We start from the raw sequence: 23,585 nt of genomic DNA on the forward strand, positions 1-23,585 counted from the left end.
AAAGAAACAAACCACGTTCTTGTAGACTTACTTTAAATACATAACCTTATTCCCCGTAATTGACAGGAGGAGAATGTGAATTACCTTTTTTCCCTCTAGGGCTGTAAGCAACACTCTCAGCTCAGTTTTGAGTAATTCTTTTCATACATAATACATCCTACACTTTTCAGCCTCCTCCAATGTCCTAGAGAAGATTTTTGAAGGCACAGAGAATTGCAATGATGTCTGTGGAATTGATGAATATGGCCCACAATTACTAATATGCTATGTTTCTTTTTTAAAAAAAAATGCATTAGATCAGTGCAAACCTGGAATAGATTGGAATTATGGATTGACACATGCAAAAAGTGCATAAATAAACAAAAATCAAGAAGAGGAAGAGGGTCATCCATCTCTTACTTTCTCACACACATAGATGTACATTTTAAACACAGCGAAACTGTGGGATGAAATGAAAAACAGCTCCATGACCTTTAGAAGTTATCTCCAATATGGCCAACTCTTTATCAACATTGGTTTCTCTTTTTGCTTTGTCCACACCAAACACTTCTTGCCAAGAAGACTGATCCATTAACATTTTATTTAAAAGCCTTTTTTTTTTTTTTACAGGAACAAAAATACATTTCTGCCCAAACTGAAAGTTTTCCCGCAGCTTTCCATGGATCTTTCAATTCTCGTCATCAGCCTTCAAATTCACAGCCCTCACCTAGTCCAGCATGAGGTGTAACATGTTTAACTCTGATGATTGGATTTGGATGACAGGAATGATGGGTGCATGGTAGGGTGGAGTGAGATCATTGTCTCTGTGTGGGCTAATAATCAAAGCCCTGTACAATGTGAATGCCACTTCAGTTTTGCCAGCTTTTTATGTGACATGACATATCAAATCTGCCAACTTATAGACCATCTGGAAATGGCTCAACAGAATGGACACTGACATTGACAGACAACAGTTAAGACGAACGACCAAAAAGAGTAGAAGATCGGCCTATATAAACCAGGAGATTTGTTGAAACAAACCTAGTATTTACTTTGTGAGCAACCATTATCTGTAATCTAATAGATACTATCTAGAGTTATCTTAAAATTCATTTATTTCCCCTTGCTGAATTATTTCAAATGCAACATCAATATGAAATTGAAGTCACCAGTGTATTCTTGAAGCTTTTCTTTGTGCAACTATAACTGTCTTCCTCAGGAGCAAGAGGAATTGTTGTTTTTCAGCTGTAGTCTCCTCTCTGATCAAATTAAAATATTTACCTTCTCATATGAAATTTGATGGCTTTCATGTCATCTCTGGGTTTGTTGTGAGAAGAGGCTGTATTGCCATTTTCTTGAAATATAAAATCAGTGTATGTATCAAATGTCAGCCAGTTATTTAAATATCATTAATGTTCATATCATGACCTTAATGTAGCCTCATCATGCTTTATTGATATTATCTAGAAGTCTGATAATTTTGGTTCCCAATTCTGTGAAATCTATCTGGGTGTTTTCTTTTTATAGTTTTCTAAAATCAACATGTGAATCTAAGAATGTAGAACATGCAAAATTGGGTGTAGACTGGTGATAACATCTTCCTTCTTCCTTGCATATTAACCTTCTATGCACAGTAGATACAGTAAATATTTAAAGGGTCTCTGTGACAGCCAAACAAGTGAGAATATTTACAAAGGATCATTGGTTATGCAGCTTGGAATTAACCTTCAGAGGTAGCTAAGAGTGATCACCTTAAATATATATATTAGGAAATTCACATTTGTATTGACAAAAAGCTTCACTGGACCTAATAGGAATTTGTTTTCAGTGTTTACTGAAAGTGGAGACTGACTTTAACAAAAAACAAAGATGTTCCCTCATCTGTATGACAATGATGATGATATGGTGATGATGTGATGATGATGATGATAATGGTGATATTGCTGTTGTTTTTATCATGAGTTTGCAATGAGCTGTTTTGAAATAAAATATTTGACTAAGAATGATAATGGATAAATATCTGATCTGCATGTCAAACATCCAGTTGACCTCTAGATGGTAGCAAAGAGATATAGAAATATCTAATTATTAGTTAGTAGTTAGTGGTAAGCAATAGTTTTGCAGCTGTGAGTGAAGAGAGCAAAAGAGAGGGAGAGAGAAAAATGTAGTTTAGATAGAAGATAGATAGATAGATAGATAGATAGATAGATAGATAGATAGATAGATAGATAGATAGATACATACATACATACATACATACATACAATAGCAGAGTTGGAAGGGACCTTGGAGGTCTTCTAGTCCAACTCTCTGCCTAAGCAGGAAACCCTACACTATTTCAGACAAATGGCTATCCAACATCTTCTTAAAGACTTCCAGTGTTGGGACATTCACAACTTCTGGAGGCAACTTCTGTTCCACTGATTAAGTGTTCTAACTGTCAGGAAATTTCTCCTCAGTTCTAAGTTGCTTCTCTTCTTGATTAGTTTCCACTCATTGCTTCTTGTTCTGCCTTCAGGTGCTTTGAAGAATAATTTGACTCCCTCTTCTTTGTGGCAACCCCTGAGATATTGGAACACTGCTATCATGTCTCCTCTAGTCCTTTTCATTAAACTAGACATACCCAGTCCCTGCAACCGTTCTTCATATGTTTTAGTCTTCAGTCCCCTAATCCTCTTTGTTGCTGCACTCTTTCTAGAGTCTCCACATCTTTTTTACATCGTGGAGACCAAAACTGAATGCAGTATTCCAAGTGTGGCCTTACCAAGGCATTATAAAGTGGTATTAACCCTTCATGTGATCTTGATTCTATCCCTCTGTTTATGCAGCCTCGAAATGTGTTGGCTTTTTTGGCAGCTGCTGCACAATGCAGGCTCATATTTAAATAGTTGTCCATTAGGATTACAAGATCCCTCTCACAGCTACTACTATTGAGCAAGGTACCACCTATACTGTACCTGTGCATTTTGATTTTCTTGCCTAAATGTAGAACCTTACTCTTTTCACCATTGAATTTTATTTTGTTAGATAGTGCCCAATGTTCAAGTTTGTCAAGATCCTTCTGTATTTTAAGCCTGTCTTCTGGAGTGTTGGCTATTCCTGCCATCTTGGTGTCATGTGCAAATTTGATGAATTCCCCATTTATCCCCTCAGCCAAATCATTGATGAAGATGTTGAAGAGTACTGGGCCTAAAACAGATCCTTGGGGTACTCCACTGCATACTTCCCTCCATGCAGATGCAGTTCCATTGAGGACTACATGTTGAGTGCGGTTGGTCAGCCAAATACAAATCCATCTGGTGGTGATGCTGTACAACCCACATTCTTCTACTTTATCTAGTAGTCGGTTATGGTCTACTTTATCAAATGCCTTGCTGAAGTCCAAGTAAATTATATCAACGGCATTCCTCTTATCCATTAATTTTGTCACTTTGTCGAAGAATGCAATAAGATTAGTCTGGCATGATCTGTTTTTGACAAACCCATGTTGGCCTTTGGCCATTACTTTGTTTACTTCTAGGCTGGGGGGTCAAATTCTATACCCCTCAGATAGGGTTCGTAACTTAGGAGTCCTCCTGGATCCACAGCTGACCTTCGACCATCATCTCTCGGCTGTGACCAGGGGGGCATTTGCCCAGGTCCGCCTGGTCCGCCAGTTACGACCCTACCTGAATCGGGAGGCTCTCACAACAGTCACTCGAGCCCTTGTGATCTCTAGGCTGGAATACTGCAATGTGCTCTACATGGGGCTGCCCTTGAAGTGCATCCGGCGGCTGCAGTTAGTCCAGAATGCGGCCGCGCGAGTGATAGTGGGCGCACCGCGGTTCGCCCACATAACACCCATCCTCCGCGAGCTGCACTGGCTACCTGTTGATCTCCGGGTGCGCTTCAGGGTCCTGTTGACCACCTTTAAAGCCCTTCATGGTAGTGGATCTGAGTACTTGAGAGACCGCCTTCTGCCGATTACCTCCCTCCGACCAATAAGATCGCACAGACTGGGCCTCCTCCGAATCCCATCTGCCAGTCAATGCCGACTGGCGACTACACGGAGGAGAGCCTTTTCTGTTGCAGCTCCGACCCTGTGGAACGAACTCCCCGTCGAGATACGTACCCTCACCACCGTCTGGGCTTTCCGCGCAGCCCTTAAGACCTGGCTATCCCAACAGGCCTGGGGATAAGTCTTCGATTTCCCCCACCCGAGTGTTGAATGTTGAATGCAAGTTGTGTTTTTTATTACCTTATTTATTTCGTGCACATATCGTTTGTTTTGAATTTCACCCCCCCCCCCCTAATGATTGTAAGCCGCCCTGAGTCCCCTCAGGGAAAAGGGCAGCCTATAAATCTAAATAAACTGAAACTGAACTGAAACTGAATAGGTGTTTGCTAATTCATTGCTTGATTATCTTTTCCAGAATCTTTCCTGGTATTGAGATCAGGGTAATAGGTCTATAGTTTCCTGGACCTATTTTTTCCCCTTTTTTGAAGATGGGAACCACATCAGCTCTTTTCCAGTCCTCTGGCAGTTCCCAGGTGCTCCAGGATCTCTGAAAGATATAGCTCAGTGGTTCTGAGATCTTATCTGCCAGTTCCTTCAGAACCCTAGGGTATAATCCATCTGGTCCTGGTGATTTGAACTCGTCTAGGGTAGACAAGTACTCATCATTTTCTTCCCTATTTCAATTTGTGTTCCTAATCTGATTTTTGTGGTGCTGTTTTTGATAGGTTGGACTGTTTTTTCCCTTTGTGTAAAGACAGATTCAAAAAATGAGTTAAATAGTTCTGTTTTTTTCCCTGTTGCTTCTCACCTTTTTGCCACTTTCTCCCAGCAATGGACCAATTGTTTCTTTCACTTTTTCCTTGTTTTTAACATGTTGGAAGAAGCTTTTTTTTGTTTGTTATTTTTTACTTTTGTGGCAAGTATTTCTTCATTGTGAGCCTTAGCTTTCCTTACTTTATCTTTACAGTCTCGGGCTATTTGCTGATATTCTGCCTTAGTTATGTCCCCCTCTTTCCACTTTTTATATTTATCCTTTTTGTCTTTCAATTTGTCAGAGAGTTCTTTATGCAGCCATACTGGTTTCTTTTGGGAGCTGTTATTTTTCTTCTTCATTGGTATTGTGCTAGACTGGGCTTTTATAATCTAGACAGACAGACAGACAGGCAGGCAGGCAGGCAGGCAAACAGACAGACAGATGTAAGTAGGTAGGGAAGCATAGAGAGAGAAAAAAAATGATAGATAGATAGATAGATGTAGATTGGAAATCATTTTCATTTGAGACTCAAAGAAAGAGCTGTTGTGGTGCAGTGGTTAGTGGTAGTGCAGTACTGCAGGCTACTTCTGTTGATCACTGGCTGCCAGTAGTTTGGCAGATCAAATCTCACCATCTCAAGCTTGACTCAGCCTTCCAACCTTCCGATGTTGGTAAAATGAGGACCCAAATTGTTGGGGAAAATATGCTGACTCTATAAACCAGTAGTAGGATTCGCTTACCTTTACCTACCAGTTTGCAAATGTGAGTGCTCATGTGCTCGCACACATCGTGCTAAGTCTAAGTGTTATTGCTAAAAAGTAGCTTTTTTAACTGGTTGTGGAGAAATATTTGGTGGAGGCATAGGTGAAAGAAGTTCATTTAATTTAGGAAATGAGTAATGAAACAGTCTAGAAGACGAGGGGACATGGCCACCAGTAGCGAGAAGAAAAAGCAGGGAGTGGGCAACGTAAGGAGAACTGAAACATAAAGAGAGAAATGGCAAGACTAATACCAACACTGAACAGGAGTCTGGATTGCGGTGTACTAAGCATTCATTATTTTACAGTTAAGAATCAGGAATCCAAATGAGCAAAGCTCAGCCTTCCTTATCATCAAAAACCTTCCATGATCCAAAATGTTTTATATTATTTACAGAATTTAAGTCAGATTGGCTGGTAGAAATTGTGCTTGTTTGATGTGGATGCATTTGCACTGAGATGGAAAGCTGATTATAATAATAGAATTCTTTTTCATAACTCGAAACGTATTTCCTTTGACTTTTCTTTAAATAAAAGGAACATATTAGCTGCATTTTTTAAAAGTGTCTTACATGCTACACTGCAACAGATTTAATTATCTAATTTTCAGAGAGCAAATGCTCCAGCTACCAACCCCTTATTTATTTATTAAATAACAGCAAATTAAAGACACAATAAAAATATATTATTCCTTTCTGCATTTCTGTGGAACAGTTTATCAGCAAAGGCCGAAGGGCATGTGCAGCTACACAAAAAAATGTCAGTTGTGGAAATTTCAATGGAAATAATTTCAATCTGTTGAATATTTCCCAGAAGATATTTGTTTTATATAAATATTAGCCAATAAACACATTTTCTTTTCCTCAGAATTAATTAGTGGACCACTCCAATAATGTCACTGCTGTGTTTGTTTATTACTTATAAAGGTTATCTGGCTTAGAACCAGGCTACTTATGAGACCTCTTCTCCAAAGGCAATCTATATCATTGAATTGGTTTATGAAGGAAATATCTGGGTTTTCCTTCCTTTATAGATCAAGGAGAAATGGATCTGAAAACAACCATTTTTGCCTCATCTCTTTGGAATATTTTGCTTTCTGGAATCCACATGGCCTCCATTCTTGTATCTTTGTGCATAACAAGACGATAGCCTCAAAATGTACCTTTACAATGCATTGTCTGTAACTTCCGTATTTTTTTCATTTCCTCCTTTTGACAGTACTGTTGCAAAAATAATGTTTTGATGATTATTTATGAGTTTTGTTTGCATGCTACCCAAGTGAGATAACAGTGGTAGGAAAACAAACAACAGTTGCATTTGGACGTGATATTAAACCAGGATACTCATTTTACTGAAGCAGCTGGTGAACTATGAAAGCACCTTGTATGGTTTGTTTAAACCTGGGCTCGTGGTTTACTCCGATCTTAATGATCCAGATATTGAAGCAAAGAATATCTATGATTTCTTACTTAGCTGTTAAAGCATCACAATAATAAGCCAGAAAAATAAATTAGCTACTTCTGCTGACAAGAAAAGACTGATATATGGAAAGATTTCCAGACTTAATGTGACATATGAATATGATCAATATTTAGTTATTTATGTACAAATGCCATTCTACTCCCAAAGACTCAAGATTGATGTACATAGAAAAAAAAAATCCCAAGGATTTAAAGCAGCACAGCACTCAACACCAATAATAGTAGATTAGTAGTAGACCAAAACTTAACATCCCACAAACACTTTTTCCTAGACTCAAATTTTTTCTAAGTAAAGGTTCCCCTTGCACATATGTGCTAGTCATTCCTGACTCTAGGAAGTGGTGCTCATCTCTGTTTCAAAGCCGAAGAGCCAGCGCTGTCCAAAGACATCTCTGTGGTCATGTGGCTGGCATGACTCAATGCTGAAGGCACATGGAATGCTGTTACCTTCCCACCGATTGTTCTACTTGTATTTTTTATGTGCTTTCGAACTGCTAGGTTGGCAGTACCTGGGACAAGTAATGGGAGCTCAATCCATTACGCGGCACTAGGGACTGCCAACCAGTCTTAGTCACTGAGCCCCCACGTCATATAGTTATATATTATATAAATCCACTTGGGAAGAAGGGATTGCTTAGTAGGCTCTACTATGATGTTACTATTAAAGGTAAAGATTTTCCTTCCAGTCATGTCTGACTCTAGGGCATAGTGCAATAGAATAGTGCAATTCTATTTCTTGGCCAAGGGACTCAGTGTTGTCTTAGCAATAGCAATAGCAGTTAGACTTATATACCGCTTCATAGAGCTTTCAGCCCTCTCTAAGCGGTTTACAGAGTCAGCATATTGCCCGCACAGTCTGGGTCCTCATTTCACCCACCTCGGAAGGATGGAAGGCTGAGTCAACCTTGAGCCGGTGAGATTTGAACCGCTGAACTGCAGATAACAGTCAGCTGAAGTGGACTGCAGTACTGCACCCTAACCACTGCGCCATGGATATTTTCCATGGTCATATGGCCAGCATGGCTATACAACTAAGGCACATGGAATGCTGTTACCTTCCGACCAAAGGGATACCTATTAATCTATTCACATTTGCATGCTTTTGAACTGCTAAGTGGATAGGAGCTGGGGAAGGAATGGGAGCTCACCCCATTGTGCGATGCTCAGGTCTCAAACCCAGGGTCTTCAAGGGCAGTCCAAAAATAAATTGCAATAGAACAGTCATGAAGTGATGAATGGCCTGAGATGATGATGAGTGATTATGATCCAGGAATAATTATTAAATATACATATATTATGTATGAAAACTTAAACATGTATATGTGGGAGAGGCTGAATATATACAAGTAAGCAAATAAGATTTTTAAGTCTACCCACCACCAACAGGAATAAAAAGTTTTCTCTCTCTCAGAAGCCAAATTGAAGCTGGAACTGAAACTCTAAACTATGCTCAAGTTTGTAACTGTAAAATAACATATTTATTCAAAGGGTCTCCTAACTATACCTTGAGCAAGAGCCATGAGTGAAGGAGAAGCAAGAAATTACAATCCAGGTCCATCCAGGGAAGAGCATAATCCTACCGAGAACCAAAGAATGAAATCGGAGCCATCTCGATAGGTTTCACTTTAAATCTGTTCCACTACATAGCTTAACTAGGCACCAAGTCAGTTCCTATAAGAATTCAACACCTATTTAATTGGAGACAATAATGTGTAACTTGAAAGCATTCAGATATGGATATCATCTTAAACTTTGCCAGTGTATAAACTCCCCCAGGTCATCAAATAGGACAACCAATGTGATTTTTTTTAACCATATCCTGAATCTGTACTGATAAGGATTGCGACAATCCATTTCCTCTGGAAATGTTTGTAGTTGCAATTGTGTGTCTATCACCTTCTCTACTCTCTTTCTTTAAAAAAAGGAAGGATAGACACTGAATGGATAGCTATTCTAAATAGCTGGGAAGATGCATCAGTTCTTGAAAAGGCAATGTATTAACAATTTACATTAAGGGAATTGTCTACACCAAGGGTGTTTCGTGACCCGTCAAAACCGTGTTCCACAAAAGCGCGGTCAACGAAATCGCGTATGTGATGTCATCACAACGCAACGAAAAAGATCGAAAAATTGAAATAAAAATTAAATTACAGCAAGCCGATTCACATAAAGGTAACCATTAGGTTAAGGGTTAGGGTTAGGGTTAGGGTTAGGTTTAGAGCGTTAGCATTACATTTAGCGTTAGGTTAAGGGTTAGCGTTAGGTTTTTCATTAGGTTAAGGGTTAGGTTTAGGGTTAGGTTAAGGGTTAGGTTTAGGGTTAGGTTTAGGGTTAGGTTTAGGGTTAGGTTTAGGGTTAGGTTTAGGGTTAGGTTTAGGGTTAGGTTTAGGGTTAGGTTTAGGGTTAGGTTTGGGGGGGTTAGGGTAAGGTTTTCGCTTAATTTTTACATTTTTCGATCTTTTTCGTCGCGATGTGATGATGTCACATACGCACTTTCGTCGACCGTGATTTTGTCGTCCGCGGTTTTGTGGTGGAACCGGGTGTTCAATGTTGCCAATATTAAGATGTGTTAACTTCAACTCCCAGAATTCCCAAACCAGCCATGTTGACTGGGAGTTGTAGTCCACAAGTCTTAAGATTGTCAAGTTGGACACCCCTGGTTTACACTTTTCTATACTCTTTCCCATAAAATGAATGTAGATTTTATGTAGAAAACATTGGTATATTTCCCCCCCCTGAAATACATTTGGGATATTTGTTCTACAAATAAAAACATACAAAAACTGCAAGTGATGCTGTTACCATTCAAATATCTTCAATATTTGAAGCATTGCTAGTTGGGAAAGACTCATACATGGTACCTTAATAGAACCTTTCTTCCAAAATCTCATAATGCTTGTGTGGGCTCATTTTGTCTTCTATTTGAGAATGATAAAATGAACTTGCAGGAGAAGGTATGAGTGCGAAAATGTGAAAGTATAACATGAAAGTATCTCAGTGGTCATCATGATATATTATTTTGTAAGGGTGTCATTGAGTGCCACAACTCAATAGGCATAAATTATTATTACAGCCTGTTTTTTTGTCATTCTTAACTTTGGGGGTAGATCTTGCAAGAACCTTTTGAAGTCCGCTCCCAGAAAAATACATAAAGAACACACTTATGCGTATGTACAGAACACACAATACACAGAGGGAGGTCACTACAGAGAATGAAATATTGTCTCATTTTTTTTAATTCCCGGCTATGTTCTGAAATAGCTAAGGCTATTCATATATTAATATGGGACTAGATTGAAACTTAAGGCTTAGAATTTAGATATTAGTATATGGCATCAACGTTTGCTAATTATTATATTCTGTATTTTTTTTTTTACATTCTTGGAGTATTTAAAATCCATATGTGATTTTTATTGAAACTTTTAAAACAGAACATAGTTAACAAACTAAGGTGAAGTAAGTAGGAGAAAAGAAAGAAAGCAAAAAAATAAGGGAAGAAAAAGAAAATTAATTTAAGAAAGTGAAGAAAAATAGAAAAGAAACAAAAATGATACAAAGAGATAGCCTCCAATATTCCTCACAGCAATTATAAGCACTATTATATTTTAACTTCTGTCTCTCTACAGTTAGACCTAATTCTCTTCTTTCCATATTCTAGCCTGTCTAACCATCAAAACCATAAATCACAAATTCATTTTCTGCACTTTGATGTAAAAAGTCCATAGGAAGATTCCAGTCACCAATGAATATAGATAGGGCCTTTTTTCTAATCAAAGAAGTTAATTTATCCATCTCAGCAAGATCTATCAATTTCACATTCCTCTATAATGGATAGCGTTGAATCTTCCCATCTCTGTGCATATAATAATCTTGCTGCAATAATCATAGATTCAAATAATCTTCCATGACTTTTTTCTAACTCTTTATCCATTAGTTATAAAAGGAAAACTTCTGGCTTTAATTGAATATTAAACTTTAGAATCCTCTGTATCAAAGTATGTATTTGAACCTATTTTTAAAGCTTTTTTTTTACATGTCCACTAAGCATAATACAATGTCCTTCTGTTTTCTGTATCCTTCTGTACATTCATAATTTTATAAAAGTTCTCTTTAAGTTTCATCTTGATCGGATTTCTATTTTTATTGTTTTTAGAGATATGTTTTTGTTAGGGTTTTAATGTTTTAATCTTGGAAAGCCTCTCAGAGTTGTTTTGTTACAAGATGGACAGAAAATAAATCCAATCAATCAATTAATCAATCAATCAATTCGTAACCCCAATGTAAATTTTAACTCTTCTAATCATCTATTTTCCCATTGCTCCATCAATATAGTATAACCAAAGTTCTTAGCCCACTTTATCATACAATCTTTAGAAGAGCGACAAAGACGATTAGGGGACTGGAGACTAAAACATATGAAGAACGGTTGCAGGAACTGGGTATGTCTAGTTTAATAAAAGAAGGACTAGGGAAGACATGATAGCAGTGTTCAGGGGCTGCCCCAAAGAAGAGGGAGTCAAACTATTCTCCAAAGCACCTGAGGGTAGAACAAGAAACAGTGGATGGAAACTAATCAAGGAGAGAAGCAAACTAAAACTAAGGAGAAATTTCCAATGTGAAGCCAACATAGAAGAAACTAGAAGACTGAATTGTAGTCCCACTTTAGGCATGAAAACTGATTGGATCACAGGTCTGCGACTAAAAAGCTGTTTGATCATTTTTATCTAATTTCCATGTATTTTGGTGTGCTGAAAACAAATACAATATTGAAAAAATTCCTAGATGTCATGATTTGCCACAACATGCAAAATTGTCTTCGAATTAGGTATGTATTTAGTGTCACAACAAACTTGAAATAGATCTATACTAGTCTCCCTTTATTTATTTATCAGCAAGCTTGAAATAGATCTATACTAATCTCCCTTTATTTATTTATCAGCAAGCTTGAAATAGATCTATACTAGTCTCCCTTTATTTATTTATCAGCACAAATACAACACAAATGTAACAAAGGCAACAGTAAAAATGTTGGGTTTCTGTCTGGATGGTCTCTTGTGACGAGCCAATGGACAGAGAAAGGAAGCTGTAACTTCCTCCCATATTTGGATATACAAGGGGTTGTGACACTAAATACATACCTATTTCCCTGGCTCAGCTGATAAAGGAGGTGACTTAGGAGACTGTGGCTTAGTGGTTAACACATCTGCCTAATATGTAATACAGCCCAGGTTCGAATCCCAGTAAGGGTATGGCTGGCTGATGAGAGCTAAATAGCTTGAAATAGATCTATACTAGTCTCCCTTTATTTATTTATCAGCAAAAATATAACACACACACACATATATATATATATATATATATATATATATGTATGTATGTATGTATGTATGTATGTATGTATGTATGTATGTATGTATGTATGTATATATATATATATATATATATATATATATATATATATATATATATATATATATATATAGAGAGAGAGAGAGAGAGAGAGAGAGAGAGAGAGAGAGAGAGAGAGAGAGAGAGAGAGAGATACAGATAGATAGATAGATAGATAGATAGATAGATAGATAGATAGATAGATAGATAGATAGATAGATATTATTGAAAAGGGAAGAGAACCAGAAGGAACGAAGGGACTTCTTCCAGTTTTTAAAATATCAGAAAACAAATTAGAGGGCAATGCCTCATATATCACAGTTAAGTCTGTGGATGAGTGAATCCAATTAAATAGGCTGCCATCGATGTTCTTGGAAGATTCCCCAAACTGAAACTCTACTGCAGTGAATGACAGCTAACTGTCAGTTCACAATTAACCCACTTTGCTGCCTGACTTCAAAGGAATGCATGGCTAGACCTGCACCCCCAGAAGGAGATATAGATGTCGAACAGCAAAAACTTTGCCTTTTGCACACAGAGAGAGTAGCCTCTTGTGTGAAAGGGAGAAGAATTTCACAAGTACAGGTAGTCCTTGACTTATTATCATTTGTTTAATGATCAAAATTATAACAGCATTGGAAAATTCATCTTATGCAGCTTTTTAAAATCACAAGTGGATGAAAAGAGATTTTATGAGTGAACACAAATGAAATAGAAATGGAGCAGAAATCAATTGATCCATTCTTTTCTGCAGGATCCAAAAAAGGTCAGTCACTGAAAAAAAAAAGACATTAAATCTTCCAAGCTTTCAGATTTGTGCTGGAGCTCATCCTTAGGGGACTTCTCTTTTCCAGAATGTGTGCTTTGGGCTATTCTCTGCATAGTGTGAGTTGCAGTGGCTCAGTGGTTAGAATGCAGTAGTTAGTACTGCAGACTTCTTCAATAAAGTGACTTCTGCTTCCGTTGGATGCAGTGGTGGGATTCAAATAATTTAACAACCAGTTCTCTGTCCTAATGACCAGGTGGGTAGGCAGGGCTTAGTGGTCATGTGACGGTGTGGGTGTGGCCAACTCAACATTACTCAGGTCGATGGGCGCTTTGCCTTCGCTGTTACAATGTAATAAGGGTTAACCAGAGAGGCAGTTTCTGTAAGCAGGGCAATAAAGATTAAGCTAGAAACAACACCAGAATGTTTCCTTCCTGCCTTCCTTACAGGATTATCCCTGTAAAGCGGAAAAAAACAAAGAAGATTTCTTCCAACAACCGGTTCTCTGAACCTCTTAGAAAGTTAAGAACCGGTTCTACCGAATAGGTTGGAACTGGCTGAATCCCATCACTGGTTGAATGCCAAACAACCAAATGTTGGTCTCATGATTATGAGGAGGCTACATCTGTTGTAAGTGTGAGAACTGGATGTAAATCACAATTTTCAGTGCCGTTGACATTTTGAGCAGTCTCTAAATGACTGGGTTGTAAGTCAAGGATCATCTGTAATGACCTTGAATATACTCCTCATACCTTGAACAGATTTTATTACAAAAGTTATAAGAGACATCTAACTTTAGCAATTCATCTCTGGATGATTGGTTTCTGTTTTATGCTCTCCATAATTCTAGTTTTTTTTTTTAAAAAAAAAATCACGTTGTCGTTACTCTAGCTAACAACTAGATTATGCTTATTCCCGCTACTCGCTCTCCCACTGCAGGCACTAAATGGTTGTTCACAGCTGGTAGGTCAACACAAATTACCTCAAAATTCCATGGTAAGTTATTTATTTCACAAAATTACACATGCATACATAATATGCACTGCTGGAGAATAAGCAATGTACTGTGAGACTATTTCTATGAGTGCTCCTGTGTTCATTTGCTAGGCAAGACCTTAATTTTATTAAGTATAAGTATAAATATAAGTATAATCTTTATTGTCATTGTACTTAAATACACCGAAATTGGTTTTAACCTCACTGGTGCAAAATTATAACAGAAACGAAAAAAGAAAGAAAAAGAAAAAGAAAACTAGTGTGTGCATGGAGTGATTGCGGTTTGAGTTGAGAGTTTTAGAGTTTTTAGAGTTTTATTTCATTTGTATGCCGCCCTTTTCCCTAAGGGGACTCAGGGCGGCTCACAACTCAAAGAAGGGAAAGGGGGATACAGACAGTTTAACAACAACACAAAACAATACATAGTTAAAAAGCGCAACAATCATACCATTTGAAAGGGGGCGACGAATCTTTAGCCCCAGGCCTGTCGGAACAGCCAGGTTTTAAGGGCTATGCGGAAGGCCTGGAGGGTGGTGAGGGTACGAATCTCCACGGGGAGTTCGTTCCAGAGGGTCGGAGCAGCCACAGAGAAGGCTCTTCTCCGGGTAGTCGCCAGTCGACACTGGCCGGCGGATGGAATTCGGAGGAGGCCTAGTCTGTGGGATCTGATTGGTCTAGTGGAGGTGATTGGCAGCAGGCGGTCTCTCAAGTGGTTGTATTTAAAAATCTCACAGCCCAAGGATAGAAACTATCTTTAAACCTGTTTGTTCAGCTGGCTATACTTTGATGTCTTCTGCCTGATGGTAGAAGTGCAAAGAGACACTGAGCAGGGTGTGAATCATCTCTGAGTATCTTCCTTACTCTGTTAAAGCAGCAAGACCTGGTGATGTCATTTAGTGGTGTCAGAGGGCAACCAATGTGCCAAATAGATCACTCTCTGTAGTGTCTTCCTGTCCTCAGCTGTTAAATCAACATACCATAGTGTAATACAATATGTGAGGACAATTTCTATGGTGGACCAATAGAAAGAGGTCATCACCTGTTGTTCCACCTGATTTTTTCGCAGGACTCTAAGGAAATAAAGTCTCTGTTGGGCTTTTCCAATCACCAGAGACGTGTTGTTTTTCCAAGTGAGATCTTGACTAATAAGCACTCCCTAGAATTTAAAAGAGCAAACCTTCTATTATGATATGTATTCATCATATTAGTATATAAATGTTATACTAATGACTAATAGGGTATCAGGTTCATATATCTCGTAATCTAGAATAGATGTTGACTTGAATGGCTAAGTTTTTGATGCACATGATTGCCGTAAAAAACTTTGCATTTATTTATTTGTTTGTTTGTCAAACACGTACAAGGTAACAAGTATAGCTATGAACATAAATATGGACAAAAGAAGTAAATACAGATAAATGGAGACAGTAAGACAGGGATGGTAGGCACGCTGGTGCGCTTATGCATTGCATGGAATAGGTCTTGAAAATGGCATTGAGTCAAATCCTGATTACTGGGTCCTCATAACCAGGAAGCTGAAGTAGTGTAACATTTTTGGTGCAAGATCATAAACAAAAATAATGAATATAATATAACCCCCCACCCCAGTGGTAAAATCCTCTGAAGTCTGCTATCGGTTCGATGAGTGTGCGTGCATGTCAGAGGTGGGTTCCTACAAGTTCGCACAGGTTCGGTAGAACCGGTTCGTCAAATCTACCGAGCTGGTTAGAAGAGGTTCCACCAGTGGACCCGGAAAGCAGGCCACATCTACAGAAGAGGTTCCAAAAATTTTTGAAACCCACCACTGGTCCTTGGATATGATTATTCTACACTATCATGCTCCTATTTATAAAACTCAGTGCCTCTGTGAAAGGTAAGGATGACTACTGCGTTTGTGGTGCAATCAGAACATTGCGTGTGTTGAAGTTGTTTTAACGCAAACCAAAGATGCCTTTTAAAAAACAAGTTTACATCATATTCTTATGCATGCCAGTGCTGTGTGTGAGGTAATTTAAGGTGGTTCTGACAAGTGTCTTCGGCAACTTCATATCTGGTCACATGGGCAGCAAGCCACTCCCATCCGGTCACATGGATGGCAAGCCACTCCCACAAAGGAGGCCACACCCACAGAGTAGGTTCGAACAATTTTTGAAACCCACCACTGGTGCATGTGTGCCTGAGGCGCACCTGTATAGTGCAAAAAAGGAGCAATTTGAAACCTTCTGAGTCTGCATAGGTAAGTAGAACAGTGAGGGGGGAGATCCGCTGTGCCATGCAATTTAGATCAGCTAGAAAGCAGGAAATCCAATGATTCTAGCTCAGTGGTAGTCAACCTGGTCCCTACCGCCCACTAGTGGGCGTTCTAGCTTTCATGGTGGGCGGTAGGTGTTTGCTGTAACTCTGCTTTATAAATTTTATAAAGTAAAGTTACTTCCCTGCTTTATAAATCACCATTACTGTGGAACCTGTGGGTGGTTAGAAATTTTTACTACTAACAGAGATACAAAAGTGGGCGGTAGGTATAAAAAGGTTGACTACCCCGCTAATATAAATAATACATCACAGCTGATTGTCGGAAATACCAGTTCGCCGAACCGGTAGTAAAAAAATGCTACTGGTTTGGGCGAAGCAGTAGCATTTTTTTACTATTGCTACTGGTTCGGGCAAACCGGTCCAAACTGCTATCATTTCACCCCTGTCTCATCCCTTGCGCTCTACATGGGGCTTCTCCTGAAGAGTGTCCGAAGACTACAGCTGGTCCAGAATGAAGCCGCGCGATGTTACACCTATCCTCCGCGAGCTGCACTGGCTTCCTATCGGTCTCCGGACTCGCTTCAAGGTGCTAGTTGTTACTTTTAAAGCCCTACATGGTATCGGACCTGGCTACCTGAGAGACCGCCTCCTGCCATTTACCTCCCAATGACCAATAAGATCACACAGGTTGGGCCTCCTCCGGGTGCCGTCGACCGGACAATGCCGGTTGGCGCCTTCTCTGTAGCTGCACCGGCCTTGTGGAATGAACTTCCTGCTGAGATCCGGACCCTCACCACCCTCCCGGCCTTCTATAAAGTGACTAAGACCTGGCTGTTCCAGCAGGCCTGGGGCTGTTGAGTATTCCAGCCCCATTTGATGAAGTGGATGCTGTGTTGTTTTTAATTTTGTAATTTTAAATGTTTAAATGTTTTTATTTGCAGTTTTTATTTGCTGTGAGCCGCCCAGAGTCCCTAGGGAGTGGGCGGCATACAAATACCATTAAAGTTTGAAAGTTTGAAAGTCTCACCCCACCCCCACCCCCAGCAAATAACTAACTAGATGCTTAATTGAATGAATACAAAGCAGACATAAATTTGGAGTTATAATTTAATACATTGTCTACTTTTCCTTCTCCTTTTGTTAAGGGGTATTGCCTAGGTAACATTTTCTGCTTGTGATGAGCTTCAAAAAATGAAAATGTTTTATTTCAAAATGGGCTGTCTCCACAAATTGAGATTTGTCTTCCACCATGTCTGCCTCTTCTATGTTCCTTAACTCCTCTGACTTAGCTTGTTTTGAGTCCCATTGATCCAGCAATCACTTAGAGGATAATGATGATGGCAAACCTATGACATACATGTCACAGGTATCACCTATGCCATTTTTTTGTGACACACAGGGCTCCAGATCCTTTAAAAATTGCACAAGAGGGCCTTGCTCTCATATAGCCTCGGAGGCACCCAGAAATCTCATGAATCTTCGGGCGCTATTTTTTGCGGTTCCAGCGCAGAGGTGGGTTCCTATCAGTTCTGACCGGTTCGGATAGGCAGGTAGTAACCCTAGCTGGCCATGCCCCCGAACCAGTTCTATCGGCGGCACCATAGACACTGCCATCTTGTTTTTTGTTTCTGCACATGCACAGAGGCAGTTTTTTTCACTACTGCGCGTGCGCACGTAGCGTGCATTAAGTGTGTGTGTGCCCGAAGCGCGTTCCTGAGTGAACCGGCAGTAACAAAAGCCAGAACCCACCCCTGCTCCAGAGACCCTATGAGACCAGGGTCCTCTTGCATGGCTTCCAGAGAATCCAGAAAGGAAAATCCAGAGAAGAGGTCCAGAGAGAGGGGATGTGTGGGAAGCGGGAGGGGTGACATACCAGCAGATCCAAGGTAGGCATTTTCTGAACAATTGACATACCAAGCTCAACAGTTTTGCCACCATGGATATATCACAACCCGGGGGGAAGCCCTCTCTCCTTTCCTGGATGTTCATATGGTCTCCACATTTTCTTCAAGCAACTTTTGACAACTTTGCTTTTCTTCCCAACCTTGGTTTAAGATGACTGGGCAGGCCCTTCGACCAACTTAGAAGTGATGTGCAAAGATGACATGTTTGTTCCTTTAAACAATTGTTGGTTTCATTAACGCTGTTTTTTTTTTTTTAAATAAGCAAGCTGTCCAGTGTTTATTTTGGAACTGGGCAGCCTATAGATAGATGAACAAACGAATCTACAGAATTATTTGATATTGGCAATATTATTTAGACTGTTTAAAAGGCAATAGTTTTTTAAAATATAGAAGTAAGAGTCATCAAGTTAGTGAAGGAGCAATGGCAGTCTTGAGATGTTTCTTTTAATTGTTGTGTTTCTTTTAATTTGTTGTGTCTTATTTGTTTTAATCCTTTTTAATATTTCTTATTTCTCTAAGCCGCCCCGAGTCCTCCAGGATTGGGTGGTCTATAAATTCAGTAAATGAAATGAAATGAAAATAAAATGTTTCATTTAAAAAAATAATAATGGATGATTTAAGGGAAATTGGTATGCTCGGATGATCTGCCATATATCTTTAGATACTCTTATTGTTTAAAAGAGTGCCATTGTGCATTTTGATACATGAATTCGAATCACATTGACCAAGTAATAACCAACACATAGCCCAGCCCACCTCACCCCCCAGCCCACTGGAATAGCTGAAGAACAATGATTACAATTCCAGCATTAACACTTACCTGCCTGTGAGTGAGCAAGAATGATTTTGGCATATATTATATTATTTCATTCAATAAACCTCTCATTTGTTTTTACAGCCTTCAAGGTACAGTGGAAATTCAAGGGGGGAAAAAAAGAAGTTATAGAGCTGACAGTTGTCAGATCTGGTGAGACTGCCCTTGCTCTTCTCCATCGATTTTTAAATAAAATGATCAATGAAACCTTGTATTTTTTTTTCTGTATAATGATTTTTACTTAATTAAATAATATGAGGGAATGTCCAGCTTCATTGTGATTTAAGCCTATCTAATTTGCACCTGATCAATGAGTAAATCGATAAAGGCTGTAAATAGAAGTGTAAGCATGCTGAACTGGAGGTGGCTAGGTTTATAGCAGAGGTCCTAAAATTGGGGAAGCTAATTGGCAATTTGGGTTTTGAAAACCTGTCAGGAATAGTCTCATGAAACAGTTGACATGTGGGTTAGACTAATCCCCAAATACTCATATATCAGAATGCAACATAAAGAACTGCAATCACTGGGCATTTTATAGTCTAAGAACGTTGGCAGAATTACAGCTCAGAGGCTTTGCTAGATATACAAGTTATACCTAGGATTGGTGTTTTAATCCACCGCTTTACAGCTCTCTCTCTCTCTCTCTTTCCCTCCCTCTCTCTCTCTCTCTCCCTCTCTCTCTCTTTCCCTCTCCATTTCTCTCTCTCTCTCTCTCTCTCTCTCTGTGTGTGTGTGTGTGTGTGTGTATGTGTGTGTGTATGTATGTATGTGTGTGTGTGTGTGTATGTATGTATGTATGTATGTATGTATGTATGTATGTATTTAATGTCACAACCCCTGGTATTCCCCAATTATGGGAGGAAGCTAACTGCTTCCTTTCTCTGTCTATCGGCTCGTCACAAGAGTCCATCACGACAGAAACCCAATATTTTTACTGTTGCCTTTGTTACATTTGTGTTGTATTTGTGCTGATAAATAAATAAAGGGAGACTAGTATAGATCTATTTCAAGCTATTTAGCTCTCATCAGCTAGCCATACCCTTACTGGGATTCGAACATATATAATATATGTTGTATTTGTACTGATAAATAAAATTTATTTGTATATAAAATTTATATATGTATGTATATATACACACACACACACATACACACATACTTATATGTACATCTACACACATATACTTATACATACATATACATACATATACATATACATATACACACACACACACACACACACACACACACACACACACACTTGAAATAACTAACATAATGCCAGGAATATGTTGAGCATCCAGAATTATGTTGGCAGATATGCTGTTACCCCTGAGTGCTATGCTGGAGAATCAACATCTATGATACCTTTTGCATTTTTTGTTTAGGGATAAGCTTCTAACTTTTTTGTTGAAGCAAAATCAGTATTAAGGATCTGGCAGATCCCTCAGAGAATTCAGGGTGATTCATCAACCTTCTGTTTGCCGAAGGATTCCCAAATGTGGTTTCCAGCATAATTTTAGAAAAGCTAGTTTAGGACTTTTCAAAAGGTAAAGTATTTACTCTTCCCAGATCCATTTTGTTAATCTATTTCACTAGAAATCATTCAGTCCTCATTTGTTTTCATTTTTAAGTGAAGCTTCAGAAATTACCTTTCCAGAAATCACATTTTAAAAAGATCCAGTAAGAAATACTAAAAGTATTAAATCAGTAATGATTTTCTCTTACCTTCGCTACCGGTTCTGTGCATGTGCAGAGTATCCGTAATAATGTGGGCGGAGCCTCCTGCCGCCACAGCCACTACTGGTTCGCCCAAACTGGGGCAAACTGACTTTCCAAAATGTTATTAAGAGAATACAATTAAATAATCCTTTTAATCTGACTACAATTTCCGAGGTCTTGTGCCTCGAGATAGGGCGTTACTATCTCCCCCTCAAATCCCTTTATTTAAAACTTTTGTTTCCTAATTTTTTATATCCTTAACTCATTCTATCACATGTTATGCATTACCCTACACTTTTCAGATAGAACTATAAAATAATATTAGGCAGTCTGATCTTAATAAGTGAAATGATAGCCAATAAATTTCATGGAAACAGAATAAAATTGTCATGAACCTCATGAGCAAAATGGTATGACCTGAATTGTTTCATTGACCAGTAAAGTAAAAGTTGAATCTATTACCACTTAAGGCCACGATGTAGACTTTGAAAAAAAACACCCAATTGATTTGCCTCTCTGTGCCACGGAGACATTAATGAGACAGCACCCTGTGAAAAATGAAGCCCATATAGTACTTACAGGCTAAAACACTCAGCCCTCTTTAACACCGTGTGAACAGACACATTCCTCAAATAAATCCTTAGAGACAAATCAAATTAAATATTAAAATTGTTTGCAAAAGTGTCTTTATAAACTACCTTTTTGCCTGTTAGCACAACTGGCTCAGTTTTAAGTGACATGATTGCAACCTTTGTTTGTAAAGAAGTAGGATCAGATTATAAAATCAGAAGAATATATTGCCACAGTGGAACCTCTTTGCAATAGAGGAAAAGGAAAAGTTATTAAAACAGAATATCCATTACTTATCTTTGCAACTTCAAACTTTCTTTTTATACATTAGCGCCTGGACATTCTTCCAATTTTAGGCCAATCCTGTCATGAGTAACACCTAGCTGTATTTGCTCTTTATTCTTCCCCTGTAGTTTGTAGGATACCTTCTCACATAGAGGCTCCATGTTTACTATCAAGTTAACACGGTCATGGTTGGGAATCTAACTTTGGTTTTCTTGGCAGAAATGGTGTAAGTTGCCATTTTCTTTTCCAATGGATTGTATTTCCTCTATAATCGGCCCATCATAGTGGTCCTTCTGGAAATGTATCCTCCCAATTGTTATAATCTACTGATGAAAGAAATGTCCTTCTGGGTTCGGCTCCAAGTGGGCAAAAAGACACTGGAGACATGGAGGCTGCTTGGAAAGATGGTTTATTGGTGGACAGGACCACATGGCTTGAGCCCTGAACAGAAAAGGTGATCACATGCTTCAAATGTTGGTGGAGAAGAAGAGAAGGGCTGAGGGAGGGGCTTGCTAGGCTTTTTATAACCTGTTCAGTCCCACCTCTCTGATTCCTGTTCCTGTGTAAGAAATGTATTCTGATTGGTTGTCAGACTCCCATGGGGCCATGCAGGGGCAACTCTCTAGGCTGTGTTTGGAATCCAGATTTGGTTGAGTTCTCAGATGCCATGTGGTCAGTTGGGGCCAATATTATCATGCTTTAATCCCATCCCCCTGGAGCTGAAGTGGAGAAGTCTTTATTATGTAAAGGGACTAGCTTGGCCTTCTTGATGGCCCATTGACAAAGTGGGGATGGGCTGGAAGCTCCAGGCAGCTATTCTGTCTTTTAAAACATGTTTCTTTCTTTTCACATCCAGAGAAATATTCTGCCTTTTCAATATTCCCTAGGATATTTCATTTTTCTGGGAGAGGGCTGGGTGATAAACTTCCTACACTACCCTGTTACCTCAGAGATAAAGGCTAAAAGTCTTGATCCACCAAGCTATCTGTCACTACTGTCTCAGATCTATGCATGATATGAAGAAGACTCAGTCATTCAGTCTTGGGACTGAGTAGACAAATAATCATCCGAAGCACACCAGGGAATGCAACACTGGGTTGCATCTTATTAATGAAGCCACATCTATTTTCAGCTACTGTATATGTCTTTTCAATTAAATCTGAGACATCGCACAGTTCTAATATACGTGATTTTAAAATCCGGTATACATTTTCCTGAGATGACTTGGCTTATAAGAACCCTTAATTTGTGTTACAGTACAGTCCACATAGATGGATCTATCATAGAATTCAGGATAAATTTCTTTATACTAACTCAGTAATGGTATCCTATTATACCAATAGCAATATCAGTTAGACTTATATACCGCTTCATAGGGCTTTCAGCCCTCTCTAAGCGGTTTACAGAGTCAGCATATCGCCCCCACAGTCTGGGTCCTCATTTCACCCACCTCGGAAGGATGGAAGGCTGAGTCAACCTTGAGCCGGTGAGATTAGAACCGCTGAACTGCAGATGACAGTCAGCTGAAGTGGCCTGCAGTACTGCACCCTAACCACTGCACCACCTCGGCTCCTTGAGGATACTCCTATTATCTTCACTACCAGTTTGTCAGCGGAAGCGCTCGCTTTGCGCACCCGGGGCACGCATGCGCAGAAGGTCTGTGATGACATCTGGGTGAGTGGGCAGAGCCTCGCGCCATCGCCACTACTGGTTCGCCTGAATCGGTGTGAATCGGCAGCATATCACCTCTGTACTAACTGCCCGAGATGTACTGTGTATGAACTTGTTTATTTATTAATCTGATTGGGATTTTTTCCCCCTAGATAATTCACAAAAAACATCTCTTTGATGATGTTACATCCAATACTTTAACTTTAACTTTTAATAGATTTATATCCGCCCAATCCCGTAGGACTCT

This window comes from Thamnophis sirtalis, unplaced genomic scaffold (genome assembly GCF_051295495.1).
Source record: "Thamnophis sirtalis isolate CommonGarterSnake01/CBP01778 unplaced genomic scaffold, rThaSir2_p1.2 scaffold_6, whole genome shotgun sequence".
Lineage (NCBI taxonomy): Eukaryota > Metazoa > Chordata > Lepidosauria > Squamata > Natricidae > Thamnophis > Thamnophis sirtalis.